Source organism: Leopardus geoffroyi, chromosome E2, assembly GCF_018350155.1.
Source record: "Leopardus geoffroyi isolate Oge1 chromosome E2, O.geoffroyi_Oge1_pat1.0, whole genome shotgun sequence".
Classification (NCBI taxonomy): domain Eukaryota; kingdom Metazoa; phylum Chordata; class Mammalia; order Carnivora; family Felidae; genus Leopardus; species Leopardus geoffroyi.
The window spans coordinates 61,358,002-61,379,130 of NC_059335.1; the positions used below are offsets into that span (position 1 = coordinate 61,358,002).

Genomic DNA, 21,129 nt, shown 5'->3' on the forward strand with positions numbered 1-21,129 from the left:
ATATTAACCCCGTATCAGATATATGGTTTACAAATATCTTCTCCCTTTTCGTAAGCAGTCCTTCCATTTTGTTGATGGTTCCCTTTGCTATCATGAACCTCTTTGTTAAGGAAAGCTCCACGCGTCAAGAAGAGAAAACCCAAGTGATAACATGATGTTAACAATAGAACATTAGTATAAACTCACTAACATCTGGAACAAACTTGACTTTTATGTTTTACAATCCAAAGAGTAATTTTTACTGCTTAATTAAATCACAACATTTGAGAAACAGGCCCATATGGGAATAAAAACTTAAAACCACTGCCTCAGTTATACAACGCTCTGCCCACCTGAAATCACAGCCCTCCAAAGTATTCCCGGACAAACAAACAATAACAACCCAACCTAGTTAGGCTGAGGAAAGGCCACGACTGCTGAGGGACTTTGCAGGAGTCCTCCAACCCACCCCCCTCCCTGCTGTGACTGGCAGCCGTCATCACTGGAGTCAGGGGCACCCGTAATTTACAAAATCCAGACTGCGTTGTTCTGCAGCTCCTACATGCAGTGTGCAAATCAAGAAAGAATGACTGGCAGGGCACCTGGGTGGCTCAGCAGGTTAAGTGTCCACCTCTTGGTTTTGGCTCAGATCATGAGCCCTCGGTTCGAGAGTTCAAGCCCCACGTGGGGCTCTGTGCTGACAGTGCAGAGCCTACTTGGGATTCCCATTCTCTCTCTCTCTCTCCCCCCTCCGATGCACACGCGTGCTCTCTCAAAATAAACAAATAAACTTAAAAAATAATTTTATTTATTTTCTTATTTTTTTTTACCAAGAAAGGAGAAGTGGCAAGAAAGGCAGAGACCTACAGAACTAACCATGGAACCAGAGGCTGGATTAGCTCTGTGACAGTATAACAACTATAAAAATTTTTCTCCCTCAAAGAAACAGCAGCTGTCAACCAGGGGAAGGAAAAATGTGTAATGTTATAGAGGGGCTGGTAACAAGGAGATTTAGCCGAAGTGTGGAGAGTGTAAGTAAAAGTAAACAGAAAGGGGGCGCCAGGGTGGCTCAGTCGGTTGGGCGTCCGCCTTCAGCTCAGCTCATGATCTCACGGTTTGTGGGTTCGAGCCCCGCATCGGGCTCTGTGCTGACAGCTCAGAGCCTGCAGCCTGCTTCGGATTCTGTGTCTCCCTCTCTCTCTGACCCTCCCCCGTTCATGCTCTGTCTCTCTCTGTCTCAAAAATAAACATTAAAAAAAAATTTATTTTAAATAAAAAAAAAAAGTAAACAGAAAGAAGTTAAGACACCACACACGAGTAGTCCATCCGTGGCCGAGGCAACTCCCTTTAAGAGCACCCTGTCCTGGGCACCTGCAATGGTCAGGCTGTCCGAAACACGTATTTGCGCTCTACCCTGATTTCTGCAATGCAATCAAACTACATTCAACTTAGAGTCCAGCCAACAGAGACAGCCACACAACAGAAAGCTGCGTACGCCAGACGCCCAGAGTCTCACTGCTGCCCAACCACAGACAGACACGAGGACAAAGCCCCTGTGCCCCAGCACATGGCAACAGTGCTGTGACGGAGCAGGAAAAAGCCTACACTCTACCGACTTAAAGCAAATCAGGAATACGCTCACGCTAGTTAATATGCTTGGCACACGTTCCAAGTGTTACATGTTTGTTACATGGAGTACACTTCCTGACTGGTATCATTCCTCTTCTCAAGCCACAAGCCTGTTTCCTAAGTCATTAACTTTTAAGATTGATCTTCCACGCAAACATTGATCAGGTATCTATGGATACACGCATTGACATATTTAAAATGTAAAACAAACACAAGTCATAAGTCTGACGAAGTTCGGGAGTGTCTGGCTGGCCCTGTCAGTAGAGTCAGAGTGTACCCTGATCGCAGGGTTGGGAGTTCAAGCCCATGCTGGGTGTAGAGATTACTTTGGGCAAAATAACAAGACAGCAAATCCTTCCGCATTGCCTGCACTAGCAGGTTATTTCTCCAGCCCCCCAAGTCTCCAGCCCTCCTATATGAACCCAAAACTACTATCCTTGGCCTGCAGCTCACACGGTCTCAACCAGACTGCCCCTGTCTTGGACATGAGGTCTGGACTCCTGGCCTCCGCCCGTCAGACTGCACCACGACAGCAGGGGCGTCTCCACCCCCTTGGCCCCGGCCCCCCTCCTGTCTCTCTTCCATGGCCTCCCACACTCCATCTCTGCCACACCTCCTCACCTGCCATCGCCTCTCGCCAGACTGCCCCTCACTTGTCTGCCCCATTCCATCCACTGAGTCAACTCACCTCCCATTTGCCAGCATTGTGTATAAATACGTGTTAGTCAGCACCACTTGGCCTGGACGACTCGCTCACGCAGCGCACCTGAACCCCCCTCCCCATTTCAAGGTCCTCCAGATGCTTTAGGAAGGTCTTAGACCACGCTGCCCTCCTCCGATGACAGGGCCGCCTCCCCCCGCCCCCCGTCTGGGGAGCTCCCCAAGCTCTGCCAGGCCTTTGGCCAGGCTCTGTCACAAGCCCCCCACTCCTCACTTTTCCTCATTTTTCTGGGATGGGCCTTGCTGCCACTCACTTGAATTCAAGTTATGCTCCTACGACAAATTTTACACCCCCCATCATCCATTTCCAACTAGCTGTTCTACATTTTTACCTGGAAACGGGTGCACCTACTTTCTACAGCAGTGTTGCTGGTGTGAGCTTTCCTAAACCTGATGATTTGCCCAGAAATGGAGGGCGGTGGTCAAAGTACGAACCGGAAGACGCAAGGCTGACCCTGCATTCACCTGCCTCCAAGAGCGGCAGCCAACTCCCTGTTTCTCCTCCCCATCTCGAGTTCAGGCCCAGGAGCGCTGCAAAGCCTCCTCCCGGTGCCGCTCTGACCTCCATCTGGCCGTCCACCACCTTCACCCTGGGACACACCAGGGGCAGTGCCCCGCCCCCTCCTCGGCAGACCCGGTCTTACACAATTTGAGCCCAGTCCGTTTTCCCAGCTTTATCTGCCGCTGTTTGTTTCCAAGGGCTGCGTGTTCAAACAGGTCTAGCTGGCAAGTCCCACATTACAGCCTATCTCCCAGTCCTTCCCACAGTCTTTGACAGCCTCACCCTGCGTTCTGCACCCCGATATCTCACCGATGCTTTTCAGTTTTTTTTAATGTTTATTTATTTGCGAGAGACAGAGCGCAAGCAGGGGAGAGGCAGAGAGACAGGGAGACAGAGAATCCGAAGCAGGCTCCAGGCTCTGAGCTGTCAGCACAGAGCCCGACGTGGGGCTCCAATGCACACACAGCGAGACCATGACCTGAGCCAAAGTTGGAAGTTGAACAGATTGAGCCCCCCCAGGAACCCCTTTCACCGATTCTTAAATTTTTCTCAACGTTTTTATTTATTTTTGGGACAGAGAGAGACAGAGCGTGAACGGGGGAGGGGCAGAGAGAGAGGGAGACACAGAATCGGAAACAGGCTCCAGGCTCTGAGCCATCAGCCCAGAGCCTGACGCGGGGCTCCAACTCACGGATCCAGACCGCGAGATCGTGACCTGGCTGAAGTCGGACACCCAACCGACTGCGCCACCCAGGCGCCCCTCACCGATTCTTAAATAACACTTCCTCCGTGACATCTCCCAGACTTCAGAGCCAGAAATGCTTTCTCTCCTCTCAACTCCTATCTCATGTCACAGCACCACCCCCCCCAACCTCTCTTCCTTCCCAACCTCAGGGTGGGGCCGTGTCTCAGTCCCTCTGTGCACCCACAACACAGCCTGGCCCAAGGAGCAGTGAGTAAGAGTGACTAAACCAATATAACGTGGGAAAAGCAAAGTGTGTCTAGTCTGACGAGTCCCCTCCATAAGACAAGTAATTCATTCCAGTTGCAAAAAAAATTTAAGACTGCTCTCCTACTATAAGGCAGCCTGCATTTAGAAAAGTAGTCAGAGAAACCCAGAAGTCAGTGGTACAGAGCTTTGTAAGTGTGCCAAATGGGTGAATGGTTACAAAGACATAAAAACAAACCCTGTACTCTTCAAAATCACCAAGGTCATGGGCACCTCGGCGGCTCAGTCGGTTGAGGATCCTTGGTAGGGGCTCAGGTCATGATCTCACGGTCTGTGAGATTGAGCCCCACATCAGACTCCACACTGACAGCATGCAGCCTGCTTGGGATTCTCTCTCCCTCTCTCTCTGCCCCTCCTCCACTCATTCTCATTCTCTCCCTCTCTCTGTCTCTCTCAAATAAACAAACTTTAAAACCTTTCAAGGTCAGAAAAAAAAAAAAATATTAAAAAAAAAAAAAAAAAAGGGGCGCCTGGGTGGCGCAGTCGGTTGAGCGTCCGACTTCAGCCAGGTCACGATCTCGCGGTCCGTGAGTTCGAGCCCCGCGTCGGGCTCTGGGCTGATGGCTCAGAGCCTGGAGCCTGTTTCCGATTCTGTGTCTCCCTCTCTCTCTGCCCCTCCCCCGTTCGTGCTCTGTCTCTCTCTGTCCCAAAAATAAATAAACGTTGAAAAAAAAAAAAAATTAAAAAAAAAATAAAACCTGTCAAGGTCATAACAAACAAGACCCGAGAAACTACTAGAGACAGGAAGAGACTAAAGAAACATCAACTAAATGTAATGTGGGACCCTGAAACACTAGAAGGACCTCAGTGGAAAAATGGGTGAAATCTGAATGAAGTCTGGGGTTCAATTAATAGTAATATACCAATGTTGATCTCACAGCTTTCACAACCTTAGCAGTGTTATGGGAAATGTTACCATTCAAGAACCTGGTCTAGTACTACCGTGTGTCCTACTTCTGTATATCTAAAATTATTCCAAAATAAAAGTTTATTTTAAAAAACAAAAAAAAAGCCAGACCTCATCCAGGACAAGTATTTCTACCACATTCACTAACTCCCCATCAATGCCAGACTACACTGGCTGACTGATGGCTGAGTCTTCCCAGAGCCAAGATGGTTCTGGTGAACTGAGGCAAAGCACCAGAGCCAGCTCTATGACCTGATCCAACCTCACGTTATGGCCGCATCCACGGAACCCTAGCATAGCCAGCAAAACACTGCTCCCAAAGAGTCCCTATCCTAATCCCTGGAACTTGTGGGTATTTGAGGTCACACGGCAAAGGGGAATGACGTTTGCAGATGGAATTAAGGTCTAATCAGCAGACAGGGTGCATATGCTCGATTATCCAGGTGGGCCCAATATAATCACAAGGGTCCTCAAAGGTGGAAGAGTGAGACAGAACGGAGTAGAAAGGAGAGGTGACGTTGGAAAGTCAGAGAGATGCAAAACTGCAGGCTTCCAAGATGGAGAAGAGGGGGGCACCAGGGGGCTCAGACTGTTGAGCGTCCGACTATGGCTCAGGTCATGACCTCACAGCTCTCAAGTTCCAGCCCTGCATCGGGCTCACTGCTCCCCATGCAGTGCACACTTAGAACCCTCTGTCCCCCTCCTCTCTCTGCCCCTTTCCCACTGGCACTCTCTCAAAAATAAATAAGACGGTTTGTTTTTAATTTTATAAAAGCCCTTAAAAAAAAAAAAGAAAGAAAAAAGGTGGAGAAAGGAGCCACAGGCCCAGGAATGTGAAGAGCCACGAAGAGGCAAGGAAACAGTGTCCCCCGGAGCCCTCAGCAGGAACTGGCCCTGCCAACACCTGGAGGTTCCCCCTTGAGATTCGCGTCAGGCTCCCAGTCTACAGGACTGTACAATGACACATCTATGTGGTTTTAAACCTCCAAGTCTCTGCTAATTTGTTACAGCAGCTATAGAAAAGTAAGTGACACGACGGAAATACAAAAACACAAGCACTCCTCCCAAGTGGGAGTGCACGTGTTTCCCTCACCCTCCCCCCCCCCCACGTCCTGTGTCACCATCTAACGTCCTGTGTCACCATCTAACGTAACTCACCCTTCCTCATCGTCTGTTCCTCAGCCCCCTTGGGCCAACACATTTGGGGGCTTCAAAGAAAACTATCAAGGAAAGGAAAGGAGGAGACTATAGGTTAGATTCCAGGACAAAGATGTTCTTCCCAACTTGCTAACCCCTCACTGCGCCTTTAGCCTTCAAATAGCCTTTTGCAGAAAACGAGAGTTATTGCTTCAACACAGTCCTCTTTAAAACGTCACTCATCTGGGGGCGCCTGGCTGGCGCAGAGGGTGGAGCACGCAGCTCTCAACCTCAGGCTCGCGAGCTCTAGCTCCACGCTGGGTGTGGAGCCTGCTTTAAACAATTAAGATAAACGAAAATAAAGAAAACGTCCGTCATCTGATGAGAACCCACTCTTAGAAGAATTAGATCTAATCACTTCTCTGAAAAGAAATAAAGCTCCCATGTAAATTTCACTAAGGCTGCATCTGCAGAAAATTAAACCACGAGCAAAAGCACAGATCACTTTTCCAAGCTTCATACATAAAGACAAAGGACACAATTCAAAGATTACCTCTTAAGTGTTAAGGAAAAGTTTTCCTACAAGAAAATACTTTGAGTTTTAGCGTATTTAATCTAGTAATCTCGAAACTAAAATACTTCAAATTTCAGGTGGACTGTTCTCAACATAATCCAAACACATCAGGAGCAAATCATCTACGTCTGGAAAGGAAAAGAGTCACAAAGTCTAAACACGCCTTGAAACCGGAGCCCCAGGAAGGGCTGGGGCATTAAACTAAGGACCCTGTCAGTTTCAGACCCCAAAACCTGGGCTTTCTTTTCTATCATCCACAAGGTCAGAGTTTTTCTTTTCAAGTGTTCTGCACATCCTTGAAGTAGCCAGGCATTTTTGTAATTAAAAAAAAAAAAAAAAATTCCTTCAAGAGTGCTGCTTTGGGGTTCTTTGTTGTTGTTGTTCTTTATTTTTACTTCCTGTTTCACAGGATGTAAAACCACACTTTAGAAACGTGGTGCGTGCTAGCAAGGCTCTCTCTCAAGAGTAATAAGGTTCTTCACTGCTTCCCTCACCTTCTGTATTTTAGACACATGTATACGGAACACCTGCAATGATTTCAAGTCTACATCATCACACAGAATTAAGTGAAAATCTTATTTTGGTAGACATGAATGCAGTGGAACACAAAGCAATCATAACTTAAGCCAAAACCTTACGCAAACTTCTCATTATTTAGAAAGTCATTATTCCAGGACATTAGCATCCTGGCTCTGGAGCCTGCCATTACAAGGAGTGGGGCACTTTCTATTAATGCCCTGAGAAAAGAACTCTATTTGCTACATTTTAGATGAAAACTAACCTCTGATATCACATTTATTAAGCACTCACAAGTTAAATTTCAATTTCACCACTCTAAAAGGGCACATTGTACAGTTAAACAATTGGAGGGGAGGGGGATTTTATGAAATTTTATTTAACCTTGACAAAAATTGTGATCTAGGTGATCGAAAATGTTTTACGTTGAGAAAAGGCCAACACTTTTATACAGTGAACTGGTGCGCACTGGTTTCTTTACAAGTGGAAAACGAGTGCCTACAGATTTTGAGGCTAATAAATAATTCACTGCACAGATGCCAAGGGCAGAGCTGGCAACTTGGGTCCTGCCCTCAGCCAGCCGGGAAGGACACTGTAACTCCCACAACGGCCTGGGGGGGGGGGGGGGCGGGGGGGGCCGGCAGCCTCCACCCGGCAACAGAACTGTCAGTCCTTCCAGCCCTTGGAAACCTCAGCTGTACTAATGGGACAGACCTCTTTTATTTTCACCATGCAAACCCACTCAACTCTTTAGTCACAGATCAGCTTCAAAACTGTGGGATTTCTTAAGTTTTAGAATGGTGTCCCTAAATGCTTTCAACCACAACCAATTCCACTCACCCCTTACTTCCCTAAAAAGTTAAAACCACACAAATGAAGCACACTCTTATCCAAACCAAAAATTCAAGTCTCTGTCACCCACATTATAGCCATAATTAGTCTCTTCAAAAATCAATCTTTTTGCCAATTACGTAACAGGTTCATTTTTTTTTTTTTTTAATCAGAAAACATAAGTGGTAAAAAATAAATAAATAAATAACATACAGTTCCATTTTGGTGTATTTCCCTCCAAAGAGATTACTTTTTTGGTCATCAAAACGCTAAAACTGGGGTAGGAAGGACATTAAGGCGCCAACTCCATTCTGGAGAATTTATATTTAAACAGAAGCTTTAGCCTCAAAGCTCAGGAGCATTTTTATTACAACAGCTTAGGAGTCAAAAAAAAAGGTAAGATAAAATGCTAAAACTTTCCAGGTACTCCACTGCCATACTAAACCACTGCTTGCGTTACAAGGGGCCAGAAGGTGCTCAAAGTTCTAAACTAAACACAGCAGGAAACTACACTCCGCAGGCCTTCACCTTTGCCCCGAAAGCAGCAATCTCACTAAAACCGCTTCCAGGAGGCATTTTCCTTCCCACGAAGACAACCTTTCCGTTAATTATTGTCCTTAGGTGTTGTTCTGTGCCGATCTTAAATGTCGTATCCCATACCTTTGTCTAAATTGTAAAGAAAACTTGTAATGAAAACAAACGGAAAAATGGCTGAAATCACATACCATCATTCCTAGTGAAATAAATGAAAGTTCCTCATCCCAAGTTTCTCCTTTCAAAGTCATTCAAATACTGTATTTCCATAGAGAGTCTCTAAGCAATTCAACGAGTCTTTCTTGAGCTACTTCTGGAACAAGTGTCATGCCGTAGGAGCAATCCCGGAGACCAACCCTGTTGTCACCAAGCACGCAGTCCTTCTTTCCACAGGGCAGATGTGATCCAACCACTGTGCATTCCATCAATTCTGCTGAGTCCTTTTGTATTTATTTATTAACTTCCTCGAGAGAGGCAGTAAAGCAGGGGAGAAGGGGGGAGGCGGGGGTGGGGAGGGAGAGGGAGAGAGAGAACCTTAGACAGGCTCCACGTTTAGCGCAGGGCTCGGTCCCACAACCCTGGGATAGTGACCTGGGCTGAAATCAAGAGCTGGAAGCTCAACCAACTAAGCCGCCCAGGCCCCCAACTGTGTTTATGCGGCTCTAACAAGGGGGGGTGGCATGTTCCTTGGGAGTGAATATTTGACTAAGACCCAGAGGCTGGAGGGAGGCATCCTGTAGCTCTGGACGAGCAAAGATTTGCAAGAGAGGCAACAATGTGCACTCAGCAGGGCCCCGTTCCAGACGGAGGACCAGCATGTGTCGAGGCCATGAGAGAATACGGCACGTGTCCCAATCCAGGAAACGGAAGCCAATGTAGCCAAAGCATCCGGAGTTAAGAGGGAGGGAGAGTGATGGGGGATCACATGGGGGGCTTCGGGGAAGAGGTCACGCAATTAGGGTTAGATGGTTAATAACCACTTGGGACCTTACCATAAAAATAACATTTGTAGTTCTACTGCACCATAAAACACTATTTACAGACAGTTTTGAGTGTGGAGGGAGAGAAACAGAGTTAAGCACAGAACAATAACAGAAACCAACAAGGAAACACATAGCTTGGTCTGACCTGGCTTAAAAGATACCACGAATAAGACCCATCAAACAGAAAAAAGAGCCACCTCGGAATAGAAACATCTTGATCAGAATTAACAACCTAGTTGTTAAAGGGGATCATTTCCTAAGCCTTTTAGGCTTTCTATACTGATTATCTCTAACTGCCTGAGTTCCAGGAGCTGAGGACTGACCCCTTCTTTCCCACGGCTGTAAAATAAAACTGGAAAAGTTGAATTGCACAAAAAAATCCATCTGAAATACAACTAAGGGAACACATACTGGGGCACCCGGGTGGCTCAGTCGGTTAAGCGTCCGACTTCGGCTCAGGTCACGATCTCACGGTTCATGGGTTCAAGCCCCTCGTCAGGCTCTGTGCCGCCAGCTCGGAGCCCGGAGCCCGGAGCCCGCTTCGGAGCCTGTGTTCTCCCTCTCTCTCTGCCCCTCCCCCGCTCATGCTCAATCTCTCCCTCAAAAGTAAACAAACAAAAAAATTAAGAAAACGCATAGTAAAAAATGTCAAGACAATGACTTTTAGTTATTGGGGTTCATTTAACTTCTTCAGGAGGCTCTCGTCAAACGGGCCATGCAAAACGCGCCCGCCCAGGCCATGGACCGACCCAACGGCAGTAAGTGACACAGTGCGCAGTCAGCATTCTGCCCTTTAACTAGCAGATATCCTATTAGAGAAAGCTCACCCACCACGCTTACCATGTGAGGGATGAAGGGCCTTACACGGGGCAGCGGACGGATCAAAACACTTACTTTGGCAACAAATGCAGATTATGCTCTGAACCAGCATTTACTGACACTGTCTAATTATGTTATTTCATTGATAATGGGCTCGTTGCCCGTATGCAAAATAACTGTGCTACACTGGATAAAACATAACCTTACTGTATCAAATGTACTTAAAAACCCAAGGCACACACAGCTTCTAGAAAAATACTCTCAAATACAAACAGCAGAGCTCAGCTCTGTCCGTGGAAAGTTCTGCTTGTCACCGTATCAACACTGTAATTACAGAGAACATGACAGCCTCCAGTCGTAAGCAGCCCATCTGGTTTAGAGAGATGAACGGCGGTGCCGTGTGATTAGCGTGGCTGGTCTGCAGCGGGTCTAGAACATCTGACAGGCCCCAGCGAGGAAGACAGCTGACACAAAGTTAGAACTGCAAATGAGGAACTTGAGACTATGTGACACCTTTCAAAACAAACTTCTGGTAAATTCTATGTACATTTTGCCACAACTTAAAAAAATATTGAGGAAAAGAACCTCTGAAAGTTTCAAAGTTGGATCAAGTTTAGCAATATCTTGAGGGAGCTTTTTAACTAAGTCAGGAGGCACGCACAAAGGACACAGAAAAATGTCAAAGCTACTTGGTCTTTGTCTCCTCCCAGCCCATTCAGGAGGGCCAGCCTATCGACCGACCGGGATCCAGCTCGGAGCACCAACTACACAGAGGACAGCGGCTGAATGGAGGGCGGGGGAGGCAACTCCGAGATAAGGATCCGATTCAAGGGTCACAATCAAAGTTGAGCAAGATGTTTTTCCTTTTTTCTTTTTTTAACTGCAGTTTCAAAGGAATATCAGAAGACTTGTGCAATCAGTCTCCAAAGACACAACACAGAGCAGGTCTTCCGGGACAACATTTCGGATGAGAAATCAAGGTCCCCAAATGAACGGAACACACGTCTGGGGGTCTCTGATTTGCAACTATTCAAGCTATGCCATTGACCGGGTTTGCAGGAACCAAAATAGCAACTGTTTCAACTGCACTGTTTCCACCAGCAATATCCTGTTACACAGCTTTGCTGAGCGCCGCTCCTCACTCCGCCACAGGCACCAAAATATTCTAAGGTTTGCAACTCAACAACTGTGCGCACTTTCACTCCTTAGCTTAAAAGGAATGTTGAGCATACTGCTCAAATCACTTCAAAAACTGCCACCTTACAAGAAAGCCTGAAATTCGATTTTTCCACCGGGAAATCTGCAAAACCATCCTGTTCTTGCAAAGGGATAGAAAACTTCCTATAACCTGTAGAAACCAGGAAACCTAGGCATGCCGCATCTCAACTGCTGGAGAGAAAATGGTTTTCAAAGCACAGGGCCAGCTTAGGCCAGCTTAATCTTTCAAAGCCTCTTCCAAAAACCCTTGGACGCCGAGATACAGGCTAGCTTTCCAAAAGAACAGCAGAAGCAGTAAAACCTTGATGAGGCACCAGGAAAAGAGCAGACCTCAAGAAAAACGAAGAGTTCTTCACCCCCATCCACAAACGGCAAAGATACAAAATTTAACAGCACAATCCCTCTTTGAGAGAAGACTGAATCCATGTGGCATGGCCAGCCACACACACACACACACACACACACACACACACTCGCTCACTCACTCACACACACACACACACACACACACTCACTCACTCACTCGCAGCTACCGCCCTGCCAGGGGATGATGAAATGAGGAACGGAAATTAACATTTCAGGCAACGTCTCACATTGTTCCTTGAGGCCAAGGACTGCTGTTGCAGCCGCCACCGCTTCCCTCCCACCCGCCCCCCAGTCCCGCCTACCCTCCCCCCAGACGACACCCCCGCGCCGCTGCCCCGCATTCCTGCCCCTCCGCGGGCCTACGCGCGCCTCCTGCACCCCCGGCGCCCCCACTCTCCCTTCACGACTCCCGTCCGCCCGCCCCCTCCGGCTCGGAGCCCGAGAACCGCCTGCTCCCATTTCAAAACAGTGATAATAATAGGGACGCTGGGAATAACAACTACAACCGACACTGCGAACGCACCCCTCCCTCGGGTCAGAGGTCGGCGCACCCGCTCCCCAGGTGCCCGGGGCCCCCGTCGGCCCCTCACGACCGCCCCGAGCCCTCCCAAGTCCCCCAGGCGCACTCTCAGCCCCTCACGGCTGCCCAGCCCCCCCCCCGCCCCCCGCCAGGCCCACCTGGAGCCCCCGTCGGCCCCGCGCGGCTGCCCAGAGCCCCCGCAGGCCCCTCACGGCTGTCTGGGCCCCCAGGCCCACCCAGAGCCGCCGTCAGTTCCTTCACGGCTGCCCCTGGCCCCGCAGGCCCACCCAGGACCCCACCCGGAGCCCCTCACGGCGGCCCCGGGGCCTCCAGGCCCACCCGGAGCCCCTCACGGCTGCCCGGGCCTCCCAGGCCCACCCGCAGCCCAGCGTCGGCCCTCCACGGCTGCCCGGGCGCCCCCCCCCGCTTCCGGCCCCCCAGGGGCCCCCCGTCAGCCCCTCACGGCTGCTCGGGCCCCCCGGAGCCCCAAGTCGGCCCCTCAGGCCCCCCGGCGCCTGCCGCGCTGCTCCGCCAAGAGAGGAGGCCTGCAGGCCTCGAGGCGGCCCCACGCCCGGGCGCCCGCCCCGACCCCCGGCCCGGCCCGCGGCGGCTCTCACCGGCTCCCGGCTGCACGGCTCCGCGGGGCTCAGCGGCGGCGCGCGGGCGAGGCCATGCAGCCCCAGCCCGTCTCCCGGCCCGAGCGGGAAGGCGGCGGCGGCGGCGGCGGGCTCCGAGCGCCGGCGAAGCGGCGAGGCCGGCGGGAGGCGAGCCCGCCCCTCGGGCGCGGCCAGGCTCGGGCGGCGCCGCGGCGGCGCGGGCGCTCACTGAGGGGACGTCGGGCCGCGCGCTCGGCGGCGGCGCCTCCCCGCCTGGGGCCCTCGCTCCATCGCGCTCCGGCTCGGCGGCCTCTGGCTCCCGGACCCGGCGGCGGCTGCGGCGGGCGCCGGCCGCATGAGACGCCGCCGCCCATTGGCCCGCCGTATCCGCCTCCGCCATTGGCCCGCTGCGGCCGGGCACAGGACTGCGCACGTCACGGCGTCGGGGAGGAAGTGCGCCGGCGGGGATGAAGGGGCGGCAGCGAGAGGGACAGCTTCGGTGACAGGCCTGGGGCGGGACCAGAGGACGTTCCGGGACGGATTGGTCAAAGTCGTGCGTCCGGGCGCACGGCACGTTGGGAAGCGAGCAGCTGGATTGGCTGCTTGCCTCGCAGAGGGGGCGGGCCTTTTGTTCCCGGACGCGACGATTGGTCTTTCCAAATGCCGGAAGCGACGAGGGGAACGGTCGAAAGCCGGGATCCAGCGTCCACGGAGCGGGGAAATGAGGTATCGGCGGCGCTGGGCCTCAGCCCGGCAGCCTCGGCCCCTGGTCCGAGTCCCCCCGCCCGCGCGGCTTGAGGAGACCAGGCGGCGCGCGCTGGTGCGGGCGGACCGCGGCCGTCGCGCCCCTGCCCTGTGGTTAAGTGGAGGCGCGCGCGGTGCTCCGCGTGCGGCGGGTGCGGGCAGCGCGGGAAGCAAGGACCGCGCCCGCCTCGCAGGGCCACCGGGAGGACTGCGCGAGGAGTGTGCGCGGCCCTTGGCCGGGGCTCGGCACGTAGGAAACTGGAAGCGGTGGTCCCTCCGCAGCGGCTGCCTTCCACGCTCCGATTTCCCCGCTCCCAGCCAGTAACTTCCCTGGGTGAGCGGGGCGCCGTGGGCTGTCGAGCACCCTCGGGATGATGACCCAGGGTCCCGGTGGACACCTCATTGTAAGGATTCCCTGGGAACACTGATAAAATTGGGACTCCGGACCCCACGCCCAGTTGCGTAAATCTAGATGGAGGGAAGGAGGAATTAGGATTTTCTATGTTGGTCTCTGATAATACTCATCCTTGGAAAATTTTCAAAATCACTGACCTTAGCCAATCCAATACTCTCTAGAGGGAATTTGCCTTGGAAATAGTCTGCCAGGGTAAAAGCAAAGAATTTTGACAGAAACAGAACTTGTAAGTAAAAACTACAGTAGAGACAAGAAATGCAGAGCAAAGTGAAAGAAGCCATTTAGTGCATTTATTCAGAGAGGTTTATTGCCATGGGCCAAACACCGTATCAAGCCCTGGAACGTCGACGGGAACAGAGCAGGTGGAGTCTCTACCAGCTAGGATTTAGCGTCAGGCGGGGAAAACGTGTTTATCAAACAGCCACACAATATGCACTTTGAGAAAGACGTACAAGGAGTTATGAAAGAATATTGAGTGAAAACCAGGTCTAGTCTGGGGGAGTGGCTTGCAAAAGATTTCCATAAGGTGTTACACTCGAACTGCTGCTGTCGAAGTCTGAGGAAGAGGTGAGTAGATGGGAGAATATTCTAGGTCTGCTGTCCAATAGGATAGCTTCTAGCCACATAGGACTGTTACGTACTGGAGATGTGAGTCCAAACTGACATGTACTGTGAATATAAAATACACACCAGATTTCAGACTTAGCATGAAGAAGAAAAGAATGTAAAATATCTCAAAAAAATGTTTTTATTACACATGGAAGTGATAGTACTTTGGATAATGGCATTAAATAAAATATAGCTTTGAAACTAATTTTATCCTTTTTTTTCCCCTAGTCATGGCTACCAGGAAATTTTGTTTTTATTACTAAGAAATGTTACTTTGTATGAGCAGGCTCCACACCCAACATGGGCCTCGAACTCTCGACCCGGAGATCAAGAGTTGGATGCTCTACCAACTGAGCCAGCCAGGCACCCCAACTGCTAGGAAATTTTAAATGCCATCCTGGCTGCATTCAGTTTCGTGGGCAAAGGAGCAAGCTAACTGGTGTCCTTAAGTTGGAGAGGGTTGCGGTGGCCCAAGGGGCCATATTCACGTATTTAAGGCTTTTACGTGCCCGCTGTGTTTTCAGCACTGTTGTAAGACCTCCGTGAAATACAGGGCAATGGGGGCAGAGGAGGCATGCTGTTTAATATAAGTTAGTAGGTGAAGAACTCAGATAAGATCATCTTTGAGGAGGACCCCGGGGGTGAAGCAAGGCGTGATTTGGAGAAAATCACCCCAGATGGGGCAGGAAGGAGCCCCACAAGCACAGAGTAAAGCCCAGGCAAACCAGATGAGGAAGATGGCTGAGCAAGGGTCCCACTCGGAGTTGGGAAATCACCCTAAGCCACTGCAGGGTCGCAGGACCACGAGCCGTGGCCTGACCTACTGTTGAAGGATCACTCGAGACGACGAGAGCACAGAGAAGGTGGGGCGAGGCAGCAGTGCCATTGTGCCCGCGAGTCTGGGATGTGTTTTGAAGACAGAGTTGCTTTTATACAGTTAAGTGCAAGATGCTTGGGTCTCCATGTGGGTGATGGGTTGGGGGGTGGCAACCACAGAAAGCAGAGAGGTAGCTAGGCACAGGTGAGGCCTGGCAGGCACACAAATGATTTTTTGTTTTTTAAGTTTATTTTTGAGAGAGACAGGGAGACAGCATGAGCAGGGCAGAGGTAGAGAGAGGGAGACACAGGAACGGAAGCAGGCTCCAGCTCCCAGCTGTCGGTGCAGAGCCCGATTTGGGGCTCAAACTCACAAACCCAGAGATTGTGACCTGAGCCAAAGTCGGATGCTTAACTGACTGAGCCCCCAGGTGCCCTGGCACACGAATGATTTTTTTAGCCTGCAAGCAGCACCTGCCAGAAAAGGGCTTTAATCAGGAAGCACAGGGACAGAGTCCTGTTCTAAAACACCGCGTGTGAAGCAGTGTGAAGGTTGAGACCATGATGAGGGGCCAGGTGGGAAGCTGTTGCAATAGTTCCAGAGAAAAGAGAAACAGGAAAGGGGGTGGCGAAGCGGTGTAGGCGGCAGAGTAGGAGAGCAGGGGCCAGGTGGAGATTGCATGGCTGAGGCTGGGGGGCTTGACGGGGGCTACCAAAGAGCCAGCATTGCCACACCTTCCATTTTTTTCCGCGGAAACCAGAAACCGAATTTTTATAGGACAGTTCAGTAGAAACAATTTGCCAAACATGTGGGCCAAACAAAACAAACTAGATCTACAAATTCCTCCTCTGGATCCCCACAGGCTAGGCTTTCCTGGCAAGCCTGTTTGCTTTAATGCAGTTACCTGGACCCACCGGGAGATTCAGGCTCAAGAAACCAAGATCCTGCCCAAAGCATTTATGTTGCAGTACGTCTCTGTTCCCCAGGAGCCAAAAGAAGAAATTATTGATTAAACATAAGCCGAATGTGGCTTCGGAAAAATCCAGTGCCCTGGTGATGCTTGACGCCCTCCCAGAGAAGAAATGATGTGACCTTTTACTCCTAAGCCAAGCTGCTTGAAGTGACTCTCCACCCTCCGCAGGACACCACCTGCCCCCCACCCCCCATGCGGACCCGGAGAGTGATGGTGCACGGGTGAGGCTCTTCTCACCCTTGCAAAACTGCCGGAGGCTGCTGCTGAAAGGGAGGCGGCCCAGCCACCTTGTTTTCTGTCTGCTTCCTCTTCTACACAAGTGGCAGAAGTGGCCAGAGCAGGCCCACATTCTGACCCCTTCCCTTCTGCCTGTTACCCCAAGGCCGAGCCAGCCCCGCCTCGGCCCTGTGGTCAACCCCAGCTGTCCAGCATTCTTCACGTTAGAATTTGGAACCACAACGAATTATCACATGCTTTGCTTCCACCGTAGCTCGTGACGCACGGCCCTCCCAAACCTCAGAGGAAGGACTAACTGCCGTGTGCGGCAAGAGTCAGATGTTCCTGGGACCCCTGACCCCAGGACCACCGAGGCCACCCCATCATTTTTAAAACTTTGGACCCGGTATCTTTTCTGTAGCCTACCGGTTTTTATGTCATTTTAAAATCGATATGAAGTATTCTTCTCTCTCTTCAATTTCTCACAAATCCAACTAGAAAGGTTGAGAGTAAAAATAAGTCTTCCTAAGACTTCTTTTCCTAGTGAGGGTGTCATAATATTGCATAATGTGTTTTATGTAATGAACGTCAGCTTGCAGAAAGCACGGAGCTTACTCAGCTGGGAGATGAATTGTGTACTCATTCAACAAATGCGTGGGTGCCTGCCGTGTGCTGGACAGCATTACAGCAGAGGCAGAACACAAATCTCTCAAACACTTTCATGGCCCAGACGGGGATTGAAAGACGGTCTTGTGGCTCTGCAGCTGGCATAGAACATTCCAGAAGCTTGGGTGGGTGGCCATGGTCAGGAAGTGATGTGACACCCATCTGCAGCCCCTCTCTGGGGTTTGTGAAGGAGCCATGGAGGCTTTGTCCTATGCAATCCCTGGAAACCAGCCCCTGCGGTACAGCTGAGCCCTACTGGTAAGGTGGTTGGGACGCCAGCCCTGGGGGGACCACAGTGCTCAGTGTCCGGAATGGTCCATTCACATCCTTTCGCTAATGCTGAATTCAGGGATGATTTAATAACAAATTCCCCAAACTGTCCCTGGGTACTTCAAGATATCTTTAGCTAAAGAGGAACTCACAAAAGATAATCTTGAATCTAATCTGAGTCCCCTTTTTATTTTTTTAGTAATCTCTACACCCAACGTGGAGCTCGAACTCATGACCCTGAGATCAAGAATTACATGCTCTTCTGACTGAGCCAGCCAGGCACCCTCAAGTTCCCTTTGTAAGCGCATAAAATTCACATATCTTTGATAAAGAATAACCCTAATGACATTGGAATTGCCATGATTGAGACCAGGGGTTCACCAACTGTGGTTCAGGGACCCCTGGAGGCCGCCCAAGAACTTTCCAGGGGTCAGCAAAAGTCTGGCAGTTTGGAGGGCATGGCTGCAGGCTGTCAGCAAAGGCAGCTATTCTCAAGAAGGCAATCCAGAGCCCTGGGGTCTGGAAGATTGAGTTGAATATCACCAGACTGGAAGGTGTACCAGTTAACAAGGGAAGGAGGGAGAGAGGAGTGGTCCCACTGAGTCTGGAGAGAGGGTGAAAGGCTGTGTGCCAAGATAGAGAAACACCAGGCCTCAGCAGTTTGGAGCTAGCAGATGGCCACTGGAGCTGTCCTGCAGGTCACGTATGTCCCAGCCTGGTGGTGAGAAGCAGAAACCTTTGGAGATGAGCTTGCTGGAGGGGACGTCCAGGCCCAGGCGGCAGAAGCCCGGAGGATGTCAGTCACTCAGCACTTTCCTGGAGCAGGCAGCCTGGGAATGCTCACCCCTCCCTGCTTCACCAGCCTGCTCAGAGACAGAGACTGCGCTTTGTGGGTACACGTATCTTTCAAAACAATTATACGGCACTGGGGACAGCAGAGATGCTCAGTATTAAAGGAATTAGTCAGTGTTGTCCCTGAAACCCAGCTTTACTTTGCAACTTTAGAAAGTATTCGGAAAATAAAAGGACAGAAATGCTACCAGAAAAGAAAGGCTACAGGGCTGCTGCTGTGTTTCAGTGTTGAATACTGTGTCCCCTTCCAGTGACCCTGTGGGTGGCACCCACACTGTCCAGCAAGGCTGGCTTCTTGGCACCTGCTAACCACAGAGCTCCCAGGCGAATGTTTGAGTCCCTCCCTTCTGCCTGGAGACAGGTTACGCCCATAGTCCATGGGCTCTGTGTCACTTTGTTTATTCTGCTCAAGAAACTGTAACCTCGGGGCACCTGGGGGGCTTGGTTAAGCATCCGGCTCTTGGCTTTGGCTCAGGTCATGATCTCAGAGGTTGTGGGTTGGAGCCCCACATTGTGCTCTGTGCTGACAGCATACAGCCTGCTTGGGATTCTCTCTCTTCCTCTCTCTCTTTGCCCCTACCCTGCTCACTCACTCTCTCTCAAAATAGATAAGCTTTTAAAAAGGATATTTAAAAAAGAATAATAATAGTAAAAATAATAGAGTCCCTTTCTCTGTGAAGTCGGCCCCGGCCACCCCATCTCACGCTTTGTCTCTGTGACTACTTACAATCTCACGGACCGTGTGCTTTGCTGACGTGGCTGACTTTTGTTTCTCACTAGAACAGAAGCTCAGTGAGGACAAGCATCTGTCCACTGCTGTGTCCCTAGCGCCTAGGTCGTGGCCACAGAGTAAGTACCTGTTAAGGGAAATTTCATTTTATCCCACAAAAATCTATTTTTTTCTCCAGGTTCTTTCATTTTCTGCGACTGCTTTGAGGGCCTCTCACCAGTCCCCCAAAAGTCACCACCTGCCCCTTTCGCCCTCCCTCCCCTTCCCCATCTTTCCTTTAGAGCCCGTAACAGCTCTGGGGAAGGGGGGGGGGGGGGCTCTTTCCCCTACCCCTCTGTATCTCTCCTCCTTTCTTTTGGCCTGGTTTTGTCCCTTCTCTTTTTGTTCTGCTCTACAGAACACACGCGGGAATGAGCCAGCAGTCTCTGAGAACCGGGCGTTAGAAGGTCTCAGTGAACAAAGGCAAGGTTTTCCTTGGCGGGAGGCACACAAGGGAGGGACGTCTGGGAACACTGGCCTGTCGCTGTGTCTCTCCCTGTTACACTGCGGCTGTCCGAGTTCAGTGTGCCTCACGGCAACTTCTACGGAAGTAGGTCCGCCGTTGATTTGCTGAAAAGCCATGATGGCCATAGACCTCTAGGATCTAGCAAGCTGGTGAACACTCGGTGCCTTAATGGAAGGGCACAGAGACCTAGGACCGTCCTTGTTCAGGGGAAGAGCATGCTCTGTCCAACCCCGCGAAAAGGAGTCGCTCGGCTGCCCGCCGCTGACTGTGGGTCAGGGAGCGGAGACACGGCGGACCTGGTCACTGGCTACATCCTAGACCAGCAAGCAGAGGACCCTGTTGGCTACAGGGCACATTCGACTGCAAGCGGTCTGGGGGACCACGTACAAAAAGTGAATGCCTTCTTCCTTCAAATGTCTTCTCATTCCCCGAAACAAGTGACCCCTGGGGCCAGGGAGATAGCAAGCTAGTGACTGCCAGGAATAGCTATAAACCAGACATCCAGACATGGTCCCTCTCTCCTGGTAGCTGAACCCAGATGAGACTTCTGAGCCCACACTGGGGGGTTATGGAGGGAGGGACCCCGGGCCTCTGGCCAGTGACAACTCCCCAGTAGCTAGTGAACCTGGACAGGCAAACCCCAACTTGGACCAACAACACCCCAAAAACCCAACATAAACTTGCATCTAAAGAAACGGGGTGGGGGGGCGCCTGGGTGGCTCGGTCAGTGGCACGTCCGACTTCGGCTCAGGTCATGATCTCACGGTCCGTGAGTTCGAGCCCCGCGTCGGGCTCTGTGCTGACAGCTCAGAGCCTGGAGCCTGTTTCAGATTCTGGGTCTCCCTCTCTCTCTGCCCCTCCCCTGTTCATGCTCTGTCTCTCTCTGTCTCAAAAATAAATAAATGTTAAAAAAAAAAAATTAAAAATAAATAAATAAATAAATAAAAAAGAAACGGGTGGCTCGTGATGAGGAGACGAGGCGGGGGGTCCCACCCACAGTGACTGGATCTAGGGGCGCAAACCAGGTTGCCCCACGCCTCACCTGCAGCCTTTGCTCCTTTACACGCGGGCCTCCTTCTCTCCAACCACGGTTGGCTTTCTCCACAGGGTGGGAAAGGGGGGAGCGGCCTGCTCGGTCCATCCTCTCCATGACCCCAAAGGCAGTCCCTTCATCTTCAAACAGGAGCTCTAAGGAAGGACGCCATTGGCTGACTTTGCATTCCTGAACCAATTGTCGCGCGGATTAATGCAGCCCTACGAAGGGCTGGGGTCGCGTGACCAGGGGATCAGGATCCCAGGGGTGGATGTTGCTGAACAGATGTGAACAACAGACACCTTCTGTAATCATCACTGTGGTCAGCGGGCTCTCAGGAGACCCTCGATGACGCCCACCCCCTGGAATTCACACCCTGGGGCCGTCCCTGCCACACGCTCCACGTGGTGAAGAGCTCAGGTCTCCTGCCAACAGCCAGGCGAGGGCACCCCCTGGAGA

At 51.2% G+C, this 21,129-nt stretch overlaps 1 protein-coding gene and 2 long non-coding RNA genes across 16 annotated transcripts in view; 1 reads left to right on the plus strand and 2 right to left on the minus strand.

Annotated features, from left to right (window-relative positions):
* Positions 1 to 13,174, minus strand: part of ANKRD11 (ankyrin repeat domain containing 11) — a 181,376-nt gene extending 168,202 nt beyond the window's left edge. For 4 of the 13 annotated variants that reach the window (XM_045440027.1, XM_045440020.1, XM_045440022.1 and 1 more), the window contains exon 1: positions 12,862 to 12,973. The gene's annotated coding sequence lies outside the window, so the exon portion shown is untranslated. Of the gene's footprint in view, positions 1 to 12,861 lie in introns of all 13 variants that reach the window. The other 9 variants (XM_045440028.1, XM_045440033.1, XM_045440019.1 and 6 more) reach the window with 5 other exon arrangements.
* A 135-nt stretch (positions 13,175 to 13,309) lies between these two features.
* LOC123577795 lies at positions 13,310 to 20,334 on the plus strand. Of its 2 annotated transcripts, XR_006702091.1 has the most exons (4): positions 13,310 to 13,988; positions 17,750 to 18,443; positions 19,183 to 19,251; positions 19,530 to 20,334. It is a non-coding gene; the product is annotated as an uncharacterized LOC123577795 (long non-coding RNA). The 2 variants fall into 2 exon arrangements; XR_006702090.1 differs by lacking the exon at positions 17,750 to 18,443 and having other exon boundaries at positions 13,313 to 13,988.
* LOC123577796 lies at positions 14,285 to 16,801 on the minus strand. The gene is made up of 2 exons (XR_006702092.1): positions 16,636 to 16,801; positions 14,285 to 14,668 (listed from the first exon to the last, which is right to left on the minus strand). It is a non-coding gene; the product is annotated as an uncharacterized LOC123577796 (long non-coding RNA).
* Positions 20,335 to 21,129: the final 795 nt, after the last annotated feature.